This window comes from Procambarus clarkii, chromosome 49 (genome assembly GCF_040958095.1).
Source record: "Procambarus clarkii isolate CNS0578487 chromosome 49, FALCON_Pclarkii_2.0, whole genome shotgun sequence".
NCBI classification, from domain to species: Eukaryota; Metazoa; Arthropoda; class Malacostraca; order Decapoda; family Cambaridae; genus Procambarus; species Procambarus clarkii.
In genome coordinates, this window is record NC_091198.1 from 37,273,126 (window position 1) to 37,291,182 (window position 18,057).

Here is an 18,057-nt window from a genome sequence, read left to right on the forward strand (position 1 = left end):
TAAAAGCCCACAAATTTGTTCAAAATGTTCTGCAGAAGGCCATTTTTACACTCAGTGCTCTGCCAACACTTTAAAATGCATCAATTGCCAAGGAGGTCATTCAGCAGTTGACAAATCTTGCCCTTTGAGAAAGCAAACCCTAAAATCTCTTCGCAATAACCAACCTCGCACTCAAGCACACCCTCATTCCTCTTCTTCAACCTCCCATAACCTATCTCATCACCAAACAGCATCAGCCACCTCAATGTCCTATGCCAGTGTCCTTAATGCTTCACCTCACCAGCAACATCATCATAATACTGCACAACAAACTCAGTCCTCTCCACCTCTCTTCCCTCACCCACCACCTCCACCTTATTCTCCTCTTCAGAACCTTGCATATGAACGAGTCACTGCCTGTGTACAAGCTGCTTACTTGAAGGCCAAGGACGATGGCCGTGACTTTGCTGACTATCTTCCAATCTTTCTCACTCATAACGGCCTTCCTAGTATCTCTGTTCCTCCTACTCAACTATTGCGCTCTGCTCCATTCTCGCCTACAGTCCTCACTCCACAAAACACCAAGACTTCAGCTGAAGAAAATACTACAGTTCCCCCACAATCTCCTACCAACCCACTCCTGACTGCTACAGAAAACGGTGCCACTGACCAAACAGCACATCCTGGACTATCCCAAACTGAAGCATCCATGTCAAAGGCACTTTCAACCTCTTCTCCCAACATTGTCCTCTCCACTTCCAATCTGACTACTAACACTACAACCTCTGATACCTCTCACCCGGTCCCTGTCAACAAGCCTTCTGTCTCCCTCCATCCCCCAACAACTTCAGTCATTTCTTCTGTAACTCATCTTGTCTCGTCCCGAGCCCGTTCAGCAACCCGTTGTCTTACTCCCACCTCCCGCTGTAAATATCCTACAATTCCTACCACCATCCTCCAAGATGCACCCTCCTCAATAACTGCCCAACTCATTGAATCACGCAACCCTCATGCTCTTGTACATGCACAAAACCCCACCAGCACCCCATCAAAACCTAAAAATTCATAAAGATCATACAGTTTAATGTGCGGGCATATTTCAACATTAGACACATGGTGTCAGATTTTATTGAGATCGAGAGACCTGATGTGCTATTATTAAATAGCACATACATTACGAACTCATATAAAATCAAACATTATGGCTACTCCTCTTACCAGTCACCAGATGAAGCACATGAAGGAGTTGCAATACTCATTCGTTCTTCATACAAACACGAACTCTTACACACTCATTGGCTTCACAAACATTTCCTAGCCATTAAAGTTCATACACAAATGGGGTCTCTCATCATCTGCACAACCTACACCCGTCCTAACACCGACATTCCCATGCAAGATTTCATAACTCTCTTCAACAACTCTCACTTGCCTGTTTTTCTGCTTGCAGACCTCAATGCACAACACCCTACATTCCACCACAATACCACAAATCAGCATGGCAGACAGCTTCACCAAATATACACCCAAAAACATCTATTCTTTCTTGGCCCTGATTTCCCTACTTGTTTCACACATACAGGTTCTGGCCGGCCTGATATCATATTCACCAACAGACACGGCAGCAACTTGCAACACTTCATTTCACCAGGGCCCATTACGGGCTCTGATCATATTCCCTTAATTCTCACAGTCTCCACAAATCCTATTCTCATCCCCAGCACTCCTCAATTCTCATACCATAGGGCAAACTGGGACATGTTCAAACAACACATTGATGACACTGATCTCACTTATGAATACAATGACAAACATCACACTGACATCGACACACAAGCACGCAACATACAAGACACCATCATTCATGCAGCAAACATCTCCATTCCTAAAACAGCACACAAACCACATTTCACTTTCACCCCCTCCATTCGCTCCAAACGCCTCTTAGCTTGCTATCACACTAGATTCTTACAAAACATACATCGTCATGGACAAATACTATGGGACCTAACAGCATTAAAAAACCATATCCTTAACAGCCTAGATGAAGATCACACAAAACATTGGAAACACCTTATAGAACAAGCAGAACAATACAGAAAACTGACACCTCAAGAATTCTGGAAACGAATCAAACGACTACAAGGATCAACTCACACACCGTTTAAATACCTTCTACATAATAACAACAAAATCACTGATCCTGAAGCAGTTCTCAACATTTTTAAACACCACTGGGAACAAATCTTTCACCCACATCCTCCTGAACCATTTGCACGCCCCAACATTGAAATAGTCGAAGACTGGATACACCAAAATAGACAAGCAACTACACCAGACGACCTCATTCACCTTGAAAATCTCAATTCAAACACTGAACTACAGACTCCCCTAACTCTAGCTGATGTCAAGACAGCTCTCATGGGCACTCGTCGTAGAGCCCCTGGTGCGTCTGGCATTGGACATATCCTTCTTAGACAACTCCCTGCTTCTATCATTACTGCTATCACTAACCTATTCAACGCCTCCCTTGCCTCTGGGTACTTTCCACTCAACTTTAAGTCTGCCACAGCCGTTCTTATTCCAAAACCTGGGAAACCCCACACTGACCCAAAGAACTATAGACCCATCAGCCTTCTAGAGACACTTGGCAAAGTCTTTGAAAGGCTGATCAACCAGAGACTTAGAACCCACCTTGAACACAATGACTTACTCACTAACAAACAGTTTGGATTTCGGCCTCACCGGTCCACTCACGACGCCTTAAACATCATGACTAACTACCTCAGTATCAATCAGCACCAAAGACTTAAGACTGCACTCATCACTAAGGACGTTGAGAAGGCCTTTGACACTGTTTGGCATGACGGCTTAAAATTCAAACTATGCAACAACTTTAATCTTCCTCTTATCACCACCAAACTTCTTTCGAACTACTTAGACAATAGGACAATGAGAATTAAGTTCCTCCAACAACACTCTGACTACTTCAACTTACACGCCGGTGTTCCCCAAGGCTCTGTTCTTGCCCCAACACTCTACATCCTATACATAAACGACATTCCTGACCCTGTTCATCACACTTCATTAACCATATGTTATGCTGATGATGTCTCTCACCTTGTCACCAGCAACACCATTGATACACTAACAAACAGAGCACAAACAGAACTTGATGTTGTCACTGAGTGGGAGTACAAATGGCGTATAAAAACCAACTCCAGCAAATCTAAAATCACCTACTTTTTCTGTAAAAGAACTATTCGCCCAATTCCTCTCAAACTCTATTCATACACTCAAAATCCTACTTATATCTCTGTATCTCCCTCCTCCACAGTCCTGGGACTCACATTTGATCGACAACTACTCTTTCACACACACATAACACAGAAACATGCAATAGCTCTTCAAGCCATGAAGAAACTATACAGACTTAGATTTGCAAAACCTGACACAAAAATGCACCTTTACAAAGCACTTATTAGACCTCTCCTAACATACGCTCCACTAGCTCTTTCTCTATCTGCACGCACTAACAAAATAAAACTTCAAAGAATACAGAACAGAGCACTAAGATGGGTACTCAACACCCGATGGCAAGAGTTAAATACCAGTCAAAGTCTCCATGAAAGTACTAACATTCCTGCCCTAAATACCTACTGGAAAACTCTATCAGACAAACAAATCGATAGACTACTCACTCATCATGAACAACACATTGATTTTCTCCTACACACTCTCAGACTACCACGAAACAATCATGACCTCTTCTCTACCATCCATGATCCTCTTCCTAACTCTGTATTTCGTTAAACTTTAGCTCTCAACACCCAGCATCCACTATCATTACATATTCAGCTCTCAACAACCAGCACAAACAATCCGTAAAAAAGTTCAGCCCTGACGCTCTTGAGCCAATCACTGTGATGTTGTGAGTTTGTGATGTCCCGATGTTGTCACTGAAAACACCCGACTGAGTCCCTGCCTCGAAAGCCGCAACCTAACGACACGCAGCTGGGTTTAGCCCTGGCACTTTTTCTCTTACAAATCTTCTTCCTCTCACACCCCCTTATCTTCTTCTGTCCCCACTTCCCAGCTCGCCCCATGGGCATCTTCTCCTGTATTATTCTGATTCTGATTCCGAAATTTTATTATTCACACAACTTCAACACCATGACTGGACGCGGCAAGGGAGGCAAGGGACTCGGAAAGGGTGGCGCCAAGCGTCATCGTAAGGTGCTACGTGACAACATCCAGGGCATCACCAAGCCCGCTATTCGTCGCTTAGCTCGTCGTGGCGGCGTGAAGCGTATTTCGGGTCTCATCTACGAAGAGACCCGTGGCGTCCTGAAGGTGTTCCTCGAGAACGTCATCCGTGATGCTGTAACCTACACGGAACACGCCAAGAGGAAGACCGTCACTGCCATGGACGTGGTGTACGCTCTGAAGCGCCAGGGTCGTACCCTCTACGGATTCGGCGGATAAGAGCTTGGCTAATCCATCGATTCCACCCACCACCACCTCAAAACGGGACCTAATTAGGTCCCTATACTTTTTTACTGAAGGGCTTAATAGACGATAACATAAATTGTTTTGATATCAGCTAGCACATTGGGTCTTATGAAATCTATTTTTTATCCTCGCATGCTTAAAGGGACTCTGATTGGGGAGGGAGGGGTGGGGGGGGAAGGTTTGTTCCGTTATATACTAGCAGAGCAGGATCATTGGTGGTGGGGGGGGGGGGGTGAGGGAGAGAGAGAGAGAGAGAGAGAGAGATCTTTCCCAACTCTTCCTTTTTACATGAGTGAGCTACCCGTTTTATTCATTTTATCCTTCTCAGAGCTGTTTTGATAGTATCCAAATGATGGTAAATGAAAAGGGAGGACACGAATATCTACCCAGAATTCAGGACTGGCAATCGATATGCATGTTTGAGTGCGAATCTTTTTCTCTCTCAACTTAGGTATACGTTTATGTCGTACCTAAAAGCGAGAACCACACTATTGGGACAAGTATGCAAGGCCCAATTTTCCTAACAAGCACAGTTAATTTTGTTATTTTCGAACATTTCTTTCCAAATTGGTTTATCCAATTAACAGTATTATATTAAGATCATGAATTGCTGGGTTAGGTTAGGTTAGGTTAGCTTAGCTTAGGTTAGGTTAGGTTAGCTTAGCTTGGGTTAGCATAGGTTAGGTTAGGTTTGATTACATTTCTATGTTAGATTTAACTCAAATTCAAAACAATTGCAGTCATTCGGCTTGTTAGTCAACTTGCCTCTAATAGGGGCAATTTGTCTAACAAGACTATTTAGTTTTGTGTGCATATATATATATATATATATATATATATATATATATATATATATATATATATATATATATATATATATATATATATATATATATATATATATATATATATTATAGCTTCAAGACTCCGAACCAATATAGAAGCATCAAGAGGAAGTGCTTGTGTTATGGGCCAATAGGCCTTCTGCAGTTACTTCCATTCTTATGTTTTTATTCCCATTGGTTCGTGTTTTATCTTGTGTAAATGTCAATCACCTCACCCAAAACTTTGGTACCATATCACCTCACCCATGTATGTGTGTATATATATATATATATATATATATATATATATATATATATATATATATATATATATATATATATATATATATATATATATATAATATACAGAGTAAATCTACCCCAAAAGTAATGATTTATTTGTCTACAAAACTAAACTCTTTTTGGAATCATATGAGGCCCCTCCACTGAGGGGGGAGGCCTGGATGTTTATTGTCATGTGTATTCATGCTGCTTGCATGTCGTCGTTTATTTTGCCTTTGTTGTTTTCTTGACAGCTTTCTTTGCCTTGGGTGGTTTGGGAGATTTTGAAGCTCTCTTTATTTTGGGCTTTTTGTTCCCAACAACAAGCTGCTGCTGCTGCTTCTTTTTCAAGGCTGTAGGTGGTTTGTTGCTTGTGGCGGCTTTCTTGGGAGTTACCACGGCCTTCTTTGCTGCTGTAGATGGTTTCTTGGTTGTGGTGGCTTTCTTGGGAGTTAGAACGGCCCTCTTCTCTGCTACGGCCAGCTTGAATGATCCACTAGCTCCACTTCCCTTGGTCTGAACAAGAATGCCGTCAGCCACTGCTTTCTTGAGAAATCTTCGGATGTAAATGGCGATCTTGGCAGCCTCGACTTTGTTGTTGGCAACAACGTACTTCTTGATTGCTTGTAGAGACGAGCCCTTACGGTCTTTGAGTGCTGCGACCGCGGCTAGAACCATTTGACTAGTTTTCGGGTGAGCAACCTGGACGCGAGGTTTCCTGGTGGTGGCCACCACAGCAGCAGCAGCCGCAGCCTTCTTGGTAGGCTTTGCTTCTACCATGATGATGATGAGATAACCAAGGTGATGAGAGACGCTCAGACAGTCACGGGGGAATGATGCTGCCGCCGCTTGAGCCGAACCTATTTATGTGCCGGCACGGTACAGAAGCTGCAACCTGGCAACTCGTCCACCAATCACGACGGTTGGTTTTACGGCTCCGAAACCTGGATCCCATATCTTCTCTAAAATAGAAGCATTTGTTCATGTTCTTTGTAAAAGTATCATAAAGCAGGACAGATGAGACAAATATCATAAAAACTGAAGAGCAGATGAGCACACACATGTATGTATTACAAAAGAAAATCCACAAATTCATTAGAAATTGGCAGGGTAGGCTGAGGAAGTAGGTAGATGTAAAATGTCTGTAAATGGCGAAAGAACATAAACCCAAGACTGAATAAACGATGTTAAATATCCATGCCAAGGAGACAAAAATATGTTAGGATACAATTACCATTAAGACACCACAAGAAGGTCCGTATCCTGCCGTGATGACTAAAAAGAGTTGGTTATTAGCCACAATGTGTAGGCAGTCTCATGCCAACGGCCATACCACGTTGAGAACACCGCTTCTCGTCCGATCAGCGAAGTTAAGCAACGTTGGGTTTGGTTAGTACTTGGATGGGTGACCGCCTGGGAACACCAAATGCTGTTGGCAATAATGTTTTTTGTTTTGTTTTGTTTTGTTTCGTTTGTTTTTGTTTGAATGACTGGCTGGCTGGCTCCACGGGAAATTCACGGAGTTGTGTGGAATAAGGCCTGGTAAAATGAATTAATATGTATGTCATGTTTAAAACAAACTCGCTTAATATAGTGTGTGAGGCTTTATACAAAAACAAACAACCAAAACAAAACATGTTGTATATATATATATATATATATATATATATATATATATATATATATATATATATATATATATATATATATATATATATATATATATATATATATATATATAGCTTAATCCGGGTTTGAAATCGCAACTCCAAGAATACGCATCACTTATATACACTTTACCACTGGACCACTGCAGGACACTTGATGCTGAGGTATCAATTTAATGACGTAAATGCCATTTCCACAAATAAATGATAATTTAAAAGTATTTGTATGTACAAATCTTTTCTGTTTAAAAGGCTACAATATCAGTTACTGATATAATTTGTGTTAATGTTTCTATACCCACAGGAAGGCATGTTTTTGCTTATATGTAAGGGGTACGGAGAAGGAATCCACAGACCATCATTCCCCTTCCCCCCCCCCCCTCCCACCTACTACCACCACCACCACCACCATCACTACTCACCACCAATCACCACCACCACCAATCACCACCAATCACCACCACCACACCTAACCGAAAACCCCCTAACACATCAACCCTCCCCCTAATCAACAGGCGAAATAATAACCCTCAAATGCCTGCCTGCCTGCCTGCCTGCCAGCCAACCAATACTAACGGTCTTCTCAGAAAGAAAATCTCTTTGTATCTGTATTACTTGATGAAATGTATGATTCTAATAATGAAAATAAATTGTTATGTCGGTTGTATGAGCATAATGACCAATATGCACGTGATATGAATGAATTAAATAGTGTAGTTTTAAGTAATTAGGTTGTAGACACATTAAGCGGATATGATATTTGACGCGTCCAGAACTGGTGATTTTTGGTTTAGTTTTAAATGCACCACCACCACCACCATTGCTTCCCCAGAGCCTAATTAAGGACCGGTAAAAGGAGTCAATATGTATGTCATCTATAAAACCAAAGAATGAATAAAAACACACACACACACACCTACATAATAGTATTAGGAAGATTGTATGGCAAAAAAAAAAAAGTATTATTCCCATTGGGTCGTTTGAACTCGCGACTTCCAAAACACCAGCCACACACCTTACCACCCAGCCACCATAGAGTTGGTATAATTGTGCAACTTTAGTTATAAAACTAAAGTTCTTATTGTCTCAAATCTTATTGTCTGTTCTATGAAAAGGCATGATGTAAATTATGTATTTTTTGAATGATTGAATTGTAGGCACATTAAGCGGATTCGATATTTGATATATCCAGAAAAGGTGATTTCTGTTCAGTTTTAAAATGCATCACCGTTAACGCTAAAGGACTGGTAAAACGACTCGATGTTTGTCATTTTTAAAATAAACACTAAAACTAGGCCCTTAACATATATAATGTTTGAATATAAATTGAATGCATATAAATACAAAGTGGGAGTGGCTGGCTGGCTGCCTGCCTGCCTGCCTGCCTGCCTGCCTGCCTGCCTGCCTGGCTGGCTGGCTGGCTGGCTGGCTGGCTGGCTGACTGGCTGGCTGCCTGGCTGCCTGCCTGCCTGCCTGGCTCGCTGGCTGGCTGGCTGGCTGGCTGGCTGGCTGGCTGGCTGGCTGGCTGGCTGGCTGGCTGGCTGCCTGGCTGCCTGCCTGCCTGCCTGGCTCGCTGGCTGGCTGGCTGGCTGGCTGGCTGGCTGGCTGCCCGCCCGCCCGCCCGCCCGCCTGCTTGCCTTGCCTTGCCTTGCCTTGCCTTGCCTTGCCTGTCCTGTCCTGTTATTGCCTTGCCTTGCCTTGCCTTGCCTTGCCTTGCCTTGCCTTGCCCTGCCCTGCCCTGCCCTGCCTTGGCTGCAGCTGGCTGGCTGGCCGTAAATCAACTCTTAACAACACCACACCACACCACACCATCACTCATCACCCATCACCCACCACCGGCCCCAGTCTCCCAGCCTCTCTTATATACCCGAGCAGGCCCTTTAAATTATTTGAATTGTTGCACTTCGGCCAATGGCACGATCGCAGCTGCTCAAACATATTCTGGTTCACAAGTATTATAATATATTATATTATATTATATATATATATATATATATATATATATATATATATATATATATATATATATATATATATATATATATATATATATATATATATATATATATATATATTTATTCATGAAACACATTAAAACCTTGATCATTTATTCATTCGTTACGTCTAGTGAAGAATTGCTTTTGTTCATTTGTATGATTAAAAATTGATAGAATATGAATTCCTCGCTTAAAGTAAAATATAAAATATATATTGGATTTATATGATTGGTTAATATTCCAAGTGATGCTGAATATCCCCTATAATTTTGTTTTGTTTGTTTGTTTGTTATGTACACATTCCAAATGAAATCAATATAAATGTTATTATTAATGTTTGAAAGTTGATTGTCTACTTGAATCTCTCTATTAAAGTGTGTGTGGCTCCGGATGGAGCCTGGTTATGGTATTTGTCGTGGTGGGTGGCAGAAGTGCTTACTTCTTCTCTGTCTTCTTTGGCAAAAGAACTGCCTGAATGTTTGGAAGAACACCTCCCTGTGCAATGGTTACGCCAGACAGAAGTTTGTTGAGTTCTTCGTCGTTGCGGATGGCCAACTGCAAGTGACGTGGGATGATACGGGTCTTCTTGTTGTCACGTGCGGCGTTACCGGCGAGCTCCAGAACTTCGGCAGCGAGGTATTCCATGACGGCTGCCAGGTAGACAGGAGCGCCAGCACCGACGCGTTCGGCGTAGTTGCCTTTACGCAGCAGACGGTGAATTCTGCCCACGGGGAACTGAAGTCCGGCCCTGCTGGAGCGAGACTTTGACTTGCCCTTCACTTTGCCTCCCTTGCCGCGTCCTGACATTGCTGCTGCTGTTGTGGGTTTGTGGTGTTTTATGCCGGCCCGCAGATCGAGCTTCGTGTTATATACCCCGCTCAGGATCAAGGGAGTCCGCCACTGACCAATCAGCGCGCTCCGCCACGCGACCCGCTCTGAGCTGAGTCGCGAGCGGGATATAAAAGGAAAGCTCGACTCGCGCAAAAGTTCATTATTGTATCGCAACGCCAGCCAGCACGAGCATCATCATGCCACCCAAGGCATCTGGAAAGGCTGCCAAGAAGGCCGGAAAGGCCCAGAAGGCCATTGCCAAGGGCGATAAGAAAAAGAAGCGCAGGAGGAAGGAGAGCTACAGCATCTACATCTACAAAGTGCTGAAGCAGGTCCACCCCGACACTGGTATCTCTTCCAAAGCCATGTCGATCATGAACTCGTTCGTGAACGACATCTTCGAGCGCATCGCCGCCGAGGCTTCTCGCCTGGCCCACTACAACAAGCGTTCCACCATTACCAGTCGGGAGATCCAGACGGCTGTAAGGCTCCTGTTGCCCGGAGAACTGGCCAAGCACGCCGTCTCTGAGGGCACTAAGGCCGTCACCAAGTACACCTCCTCCAAGTAAACGGCTTACTTACTGCCCTGTGGTGGTGGCTTGGCCTCAAACCAACAAACTCGGCTCCATTGGAGCCACACTTTAATTTCTAAAGAGATTGTGAGTGTTAGACACCAATACTATTATAACAAAAACCTCTGTCACTGAAAGCAAATAGCTATAAAATGAGAATATTTATGAAACTGTCTGTGTGTGTTTCTCTCTCTCAGTCTCTGTCTGTCTGTCTGTCTGTCTGTCTGTCTGTCTGTCTGTCTGTCTGTCTGTCTGTCTGTCTCTGTCTCTGTCTCTGCATGTCTCTCTCTCTCTCTCTCTCTCTCTCTCTCTCTCTCTCTCTCTCTCTCTCTCTCTCTCTCTCTCTCTCTCTCTCTCTCTCTCTCTCAACACACATATAAACACTCGGTATCTTTTTTCTAGAGATTAGAGATTCATTGTTATGTTCCACATTAGGATTACTATGCAGGCCACCCTCTTAAGGTTTGAAAATGTCAAGAAAACGGTTAATTTAAAATGTCATCTCCTAACTTAACAGATTAAGCCAGAGGACCAAAAACAGAATAAAACAGGACAGGACAGTATGTCACTTATACAAGCTGCTTTTATTTCTAGTACAGTATGACAATTTTTTTTTTTTTTTTTGGAGGGGGGGGGGGGGGGAGGATCCTTGGCAGTGCATAAGAATGAAAAGCGACGGCATTTTGTTTGTAAGAGGACAGGTTGTACTACAAATGACTTGATTTATTGATATCACGTGTACAGTGTATGTATGACACCTAAATTATTGTATTTATTTATTTATTATATGTATAGATGAAGGTTAATTCATATGACTGATGCTAGGAATGTCTGAAACCTTAGAAGGATATTTTGGCCCTGAGAAGGGCCGAGTTTGGTGTATACTAGGGTGGTCGTTTTAGCTTATGCACGCTCTCCACGGATACGGCGAGCAAGCTGAATGTCCTTTGGCATGATGGTGACACGCTTGGCGTGGATGGCACAGAGGTTAGTGTCCTCGAAGAGACCGACCAGGTAAGCCTCGGATGCCTCCTGTAAAGCCATGACGGCAGACGACTGGAAGCGAAGATCGGTCTTGAAGTCCTGGGCAATCTCGCGCACCAGACGCTGGAAGGGAAGTTTCCTGATGAGCAACTCTGTGCTCTTCTGGTAACGACGGATCTCACGCAGGGCGACCGTTCCGGGCCTGTAACGGTGAGGCTTCTTCACGCCCCCTGTGGCAGGAGCAGACTTGCGTGCTGCCTTGGTGGCCAGCTGCTTACGAGGAGCCTTGCCTCCCGTGGACTTGCGAGCAGTCTGCTTGGTGCGAGCCATGGTGAACAACTGTGGTTTGTGATGGCCGGCGCCGAAAAATTTTTGCTTATATACGCCGTCTCGAGGCGCTTGCTCGAGCGCCATTGGCTGCTCGACTCGCCTACGTCACCCCGTTGCCCCTCCCCTCCTTCCTCTGGCTGCAGCCAACAGGCAGCTCACCTCAAACACTATTATCGCTGATTTTGCTCTATTTTTTGGATTTGTGCAAAAGTCATTTCACAGAGACGTGAAACAGACGAGTAGGCAACTGCAGTTTTGAAAGCGTTGTGAGAAAGCCGTGTTTCTGCTCGAGTACAAGCATAAAGTAAGGACAGGCAGGAGTTAGGAGTTGCCATGCTACAAGTACGTCCGCTTGACGGGATATAGTCTGGGGAAATCGTGCCGAAATTTTATTATTATTCACACAACTTCAACACCATGACTGGACGCGGCAAGGGAGGCAAGGGACTCGGAAAGGGTGGCGCCAAGCGTCATCGTAAGGTGCTACGTGACAACATCCAGGGCATCACCAAGCCCGCTATTCGTCGCTTAGCTCGTCGTGGCGGCGTGAAGCGTATTTCGGGTCTCATCTACGAAGAGACCCGTGGCGTCCTGAAGGTGTTCCTCGAGAACGTCATCCGTGATGCTGTAACCTACACGGAACACGCCAAGAGGAAGACCGTCACTGCCATGGACGTGGTGTACGCTCTGAAGCGCCAGGGTCGTACCCTCTACGGATTCGGCGGATAAGAGCTTGGCTAATCCATCGATTCCACCCACCACCACCTCAAAACGGGACCTAATTAGGTCCCTATACTTTTTTACTGAAGGGCTTAATAGACGATAACATAAATTGTTTTGATATCAGCTAGCACATTGGGTCTTATGAAATCTATTTTTTATCCTCGCATGCTTAAAGGGACTCTGATTGGGGAGGGGGGTGGGGGGGGGGGGGAAGGTTTGTTCCGTTATATACTAGCAGAGCAGGATCATTGGTGGTGGTGGGGGGGGGGGGGTGAGGGAGAGAGAGAGAGAGAGAGATCTTTCCCAACTCTTCCTTTTTACATGAGTGAGCTACCCGTTTTATTCATTTTATCCTTCTCAGAGCTGTTTTGATAGTATCCAAATGATGGTAAATGAAAAGGGAGGACACGAATATCTACCCAGAATTCAGGACTGGCAATCGATATGCATGTTTGAGTGCGAATCTTTTTCTCTCTCAACTTAGGTATACGTTTATGTCGTACCTAAAAGCGAGAACCACACTATTGGGACAAGTATGCAAGGCCCAATTTTCCTAACAAGCACAGTTAATTTTGTTATTTTCGAACATTTCTTTCCAAATTGGTTTATCCAATTAACAGTATTATATTAAGATCATGAATTGCTGGGTTAGGTTAGGTTAGGTTAGCTTAGCTTAGGTTAGGTTAGGTTAGCTTAGCTTAGCTTGGGTTAGCTTAGGTTAGGTTAGGTTAGCTTAGCTTGGGTTAGCATAGGTTAGGTTAGGTTTGATTACATTTCTATGTTAGATTTAACTCAAATTCAAAACAATTGCAGTCATTCGGCTTGTTAGTCAACTTGCCTCTAATAGGGGCAATTTGTCTAACAAGACTATTTAGTTTTGTGTGCATATATATATATATATATATATATATATATATATATATATATATATATATATATATATATATATATATATATATATATATATATATATATATATTATAGCTTCAAGACTCCGAACCAATATAGAAGCATCAAGAGGAAGTGCTTGTGTTATGGGCCAATAGGCCTTCTGCAGTTACTTCCATTCTTATGTTTTTATTCCCATTGGTTCGTGTTTTATCTTGTGTAAATGTCAATCACCTCACCCAAAACTTTGGTACCATATCACCTCACCCATGTATATGTGTATATATATATATATATATATATATATATATATATATATATATATATATATATATATATATATATATATATATAATATACAGAGTAAATCTACCCCAAAAGTAATGATTTATTTGTCTACAAAACTAAACTCTTTTTGGAATCATATGAGGCCCCTCCACTGAGGGGGGAGGCCTGGATGTTTATTGTCATGTGTATTCATGCTGCTTGCATGTCGTCGTTTATTTTGCCTTTGTTGTTTTCTTGACAGCTTTCTTTGCCTTGGGTGGTTTGGGAGATTTTGAAGCTCTCTTTATTTTGGGCTTTTTGTTCCCAACAACAAGCTGCTGCTGCTGCTTCTTTTTCAAGGCTGTAGGTGGTTTGTTGCTTGTGGCGGCTTTCTTGGGAGTTACCACGGCCTTCTTTGCTGCTGTAGATGGTTTCTTGGTTGTGGTGGCTTTCTTGGGAGTTAGAACGGCCCTCTTCTCTGCTACGGCCAGCTTGAATGATCCACTAGCTCCACTTCCCTTGGTCTGAACAAGAATGCCGTCAGCCACTGCTTTCTTGAGAAATCTTCGGATGTAAATGGCGATCTTGGCAGCCTCGACTTTGTTGTTGGCAACAACGTACTTCTTGATTGCTTGTAGAGACGAGCCCTTACGGTCTTTGAGTGCTGCGACCGCGGCTAGAACCATTTGACTAGTTTTCGGGTGAGCAACCTGGACGCGAGGTTTCCTGGTGGTGGCCACCACAGCAGCAGCAGCCGCAGCCTTCTTGGTAGGCTTTGCTTCTACCATGATGATGATGAGATAACCAAGGTGATGAGAGACGCTCAGACAGTCACGGGGGAATGATGCTGCCGCCGCTTGAGCCGAACCTATTTATGTGCCGGCACGGTACAGAAGCTGCAACCTGGCAACTCGTCCACCAATCACGACGGTTGGTTTTACGGCTCCGAAACCTGGATCCCATATCTTCTCTAAAATAGAAGCATTTGTTCATGTTCTTTGTAAAAGTATCATAAAGCAGGACAGATGAGACAAATATCATAAAAACTGAAGAGCAGATGAGCACACACATGTATGTATTACAAAAGAAAATCCACAAATTCATTAGAAATTGGCAGGGTAGGCTGAGGAAGTAGGTAGATGTAAAATGTCTGTAAATGGCGAAAGAACATAAACCCAAGACTGAATAAACGATGTTAAATATCCATGCCAAGGAGACAAAAATATGTTAGGATACAATTACCATTAAGACACCACAAGAAGGTCCGTATCCTGCCGTGATGACTAAAAAGAGTTGGTTATTAGCCACAATGTGTAGGCAGTCTCATGCCAACGGCCATACCACGTTGAGAACACCGCTTCTCGTCCGATCAGCGAAGTTAAGCAACGTTGGGTTTGGTTAGTACTTGGATGGGTGACCGCCTGGGAACACCAAATGCTGTTGGCAATAATGTTTTTTGTTTTGTTTTGTTTTGTTTCGTTTGTTTTTGTTTGAATGGCTGGCTGGGGCTGGCTGGCTCCACGGGAAATTCACGGAGTTGTGTGGAATAAGGCCTGGTAAAATGAATTAATATGTATGTCATGTTTAAAACAAACTCGCTTAATATAGTGTGTGAGGCTTTATACAAAAACAAACAACCAAAACAAAACAAAATATATATATATATAATTATATATATATATATATAATATATATATATATATATATATATATATATATATATATATATATATATATATATATAGCTTAATCCGGGTTTGAACTCGCAACTCCAAGAATACGCATCACTTATATACACTTTACCACTGGACCACTGCAGGACACTTGATGCTGAGGTATCAATTTAATGACGTAAATGCCATTTCCACAAATAAATGATAATTTAAAAGTATTTGTATGTACAAATCTTTTCTGTTTAAAAGGCTACAATATCAGTTACTGATATAATTTGTGTTAATGTTTCTATACCCACAGGAAGGCATGTTTTTGCTTATATGTAAGGGGGTACGGAGAAGGAATCCACAGACCATCATTCCCCTTCCCCCCCCCCCCCCTCCCACTACTACCACCACTACCACCACCACCACCACCACCACCACCACTACTCACCACCAATCACCACCACCACCAATCACCACCAATCACCACCACACACCTAACCGAAAACCCCCTAACACATCAACCCTCCCCCCAATCAACAGGCGAAATAATAACCCTCAAATGCCTGCCTGCCTGCCAGCCAGCCAATACTAACGGTCTTCTCAGAAAGAAAATCTCTTTGTATCTGTATTACTTGATGAAATGTATGATTCTAATAATGAAAATAAATTGTTATGTCGGTTGTATGAGCATAATGACCAATATGCACATGATATGAATGAATTAAATAGTGTAGTTTTAAGTAATTAGGTTGTAGACACATTAAGCGGATATGATATTTGACGCGTCCAGAACTGGTGATTTTTGGTTTAGTTTTAAATGCACCACCACCACCACCATTGCTTCCCCAGAGCCTAATTAAGGACCGGTAAAAGGAGTCAATATGTATGTCATCTATAAAACCAAAGAATGAATAAAACACACACACACACCTACATAATAGTACTAGGAAGATTGTATGGCATAAAAAAAAAAAAAGTACTCCCATTGGGTCGTTTGAACTCGCGACTTCCAAAACACCAGCCACACACCTTACCACCCAGCCACCATAGAGTTGGTATAATTGTGCAACTTTAGTTATAAAACTAAAGTTCTTATTGTCTCAAATCTTATTGTCTGTTCTATGAAAAGGCATGATGTAAATTATGTATTTTTTGAATGATTGAATTGTAGGCACATTAAGCGGATTCGATATTTGATATATCCAGAAAAGGTGATTTCTGTTCAGTTTTAAAATGCATCACCGTTAACGCTAAAGGACTGGTAAAACGACTCGATGTTTGTCATTTTTAAAATAAACACTAAAACTAGGCCCTTAACATATATAATGTTTGAATATAAATTGAATGCATATAAATACAAAGTGGGGGCTGGCTGGCTGGCTGGCTGGCTGGCCGCCGCCCGCCCGCCCGCCCGCCCGCCCGCCTGCTTGCCTTGCCTTGCCTTGCCTTGCCTTGCCTGTCCTGTCCTGTTATTGCCTTGCCTTGCCTTGCCTTGCCTTGCCCTGCCCTGCCTTGGCTGCAGCTGGCTGGCTGGCCGTAAATCAACTCTTAACAACACCACACCACACCACACCATCACTCATCACCCATCACCCACCACCGGCCCCAGTCTCCCAGCCTCTCTTATATACCCGAGCAGGCCCTTTAAATTATTTGAATTGTTGCACTTCGGCCAATGGCACGATCGCTGCTGCTCAAACATATTCTGGTTCACAAGTATTAGATATTATATTATATTATATTATATATATATATATATATATATATATATATATATATATATATATATATATATATATATATATATATATATATATATATTCATGAAACACATTAAAACCTTGACATTTATTCATTACGTCTATGAAGAATTTGTTCATTGTATGATTAAAAATTGAGAATATGAATTCCTCGCTTAAAGTAAAATATAAAATATATATGGATTTATATGATTGGTTAATATTCAAGTGATGCTGAATATCCCTATAATTTTGTTTTGTTTGTTTGTTATGTACACATTTCACATGAAATCAATATAAATGTTATATTAATGTTTGAAAGTTGATTGTCTACTTGAATCTCCTATTAAAGTGTGTGTGGCTCCGGATGGAGCCTGGTTATGGTATTTGTCGTGGTGGGTGGCAGAAGTGCTTACTTCTTCTCGTCTTCTTTGGCAAAAGAACTGCCTGAATGTTTGGAAGAACACCTCCCTGTGCAATGGTTACGCCAGACAGAAGTTTGTTGAGTTCTTCGTCGTTGCGGATGGCCAACTGCAAGTGACGTGGGATGATACGGTCTTCTTGTTGTCACGTGCGGCGTTACCGGCGAGCTCCAGAACTTCGGCAGCGAGGTATTCCATGACGGCTGCCAGGTAGACAGGAGCGCCAGCACCGACGCGTTCGGCGTAGTTGCCTTTACGCAGCAGACGGTGAATTCTGCCCACGGGGAACTGAAGTCGGCCCTGCTGGAGCGAGACTTTGACTTGCCCTTCACTTGCCTCCCTTGCCGCGTCCTGACATTGCTGCTGCTGTTGTGGGTTT

General features: G+C 42.8%; 2 non-coding genes across 2 annotated transcripts; both read left to right on the forward strand.

Annotated features, from left to right (window-relative positions):
• The first annotated feature begins 6,916 nt into the window (after window positions 1-6,916).
• Window positions 6,917-7,035, forward strand: LOC138351487 (5S ribosomal RNA). The gene has a single exon (XR_011222462.1). It is a non-coding gene; the product is annotated as a 5S ribosomal RNA (ribosomal RNA).
• Window positions 7,036-15,183: 8,148 nt separating this feature from the next.
• On the forward strand, window positions 15,184-15,302 carry LOC138351488 (5S ribosomal RNA). Its single transcript, XR_011222463.1, has one exon. It is a non-coding gene; the product is annotated as a 5S ribosomal RNA (ribosomal RNA).
• Window positions 15,303-18,057: the final 2,755 nt, after the last annotated feature.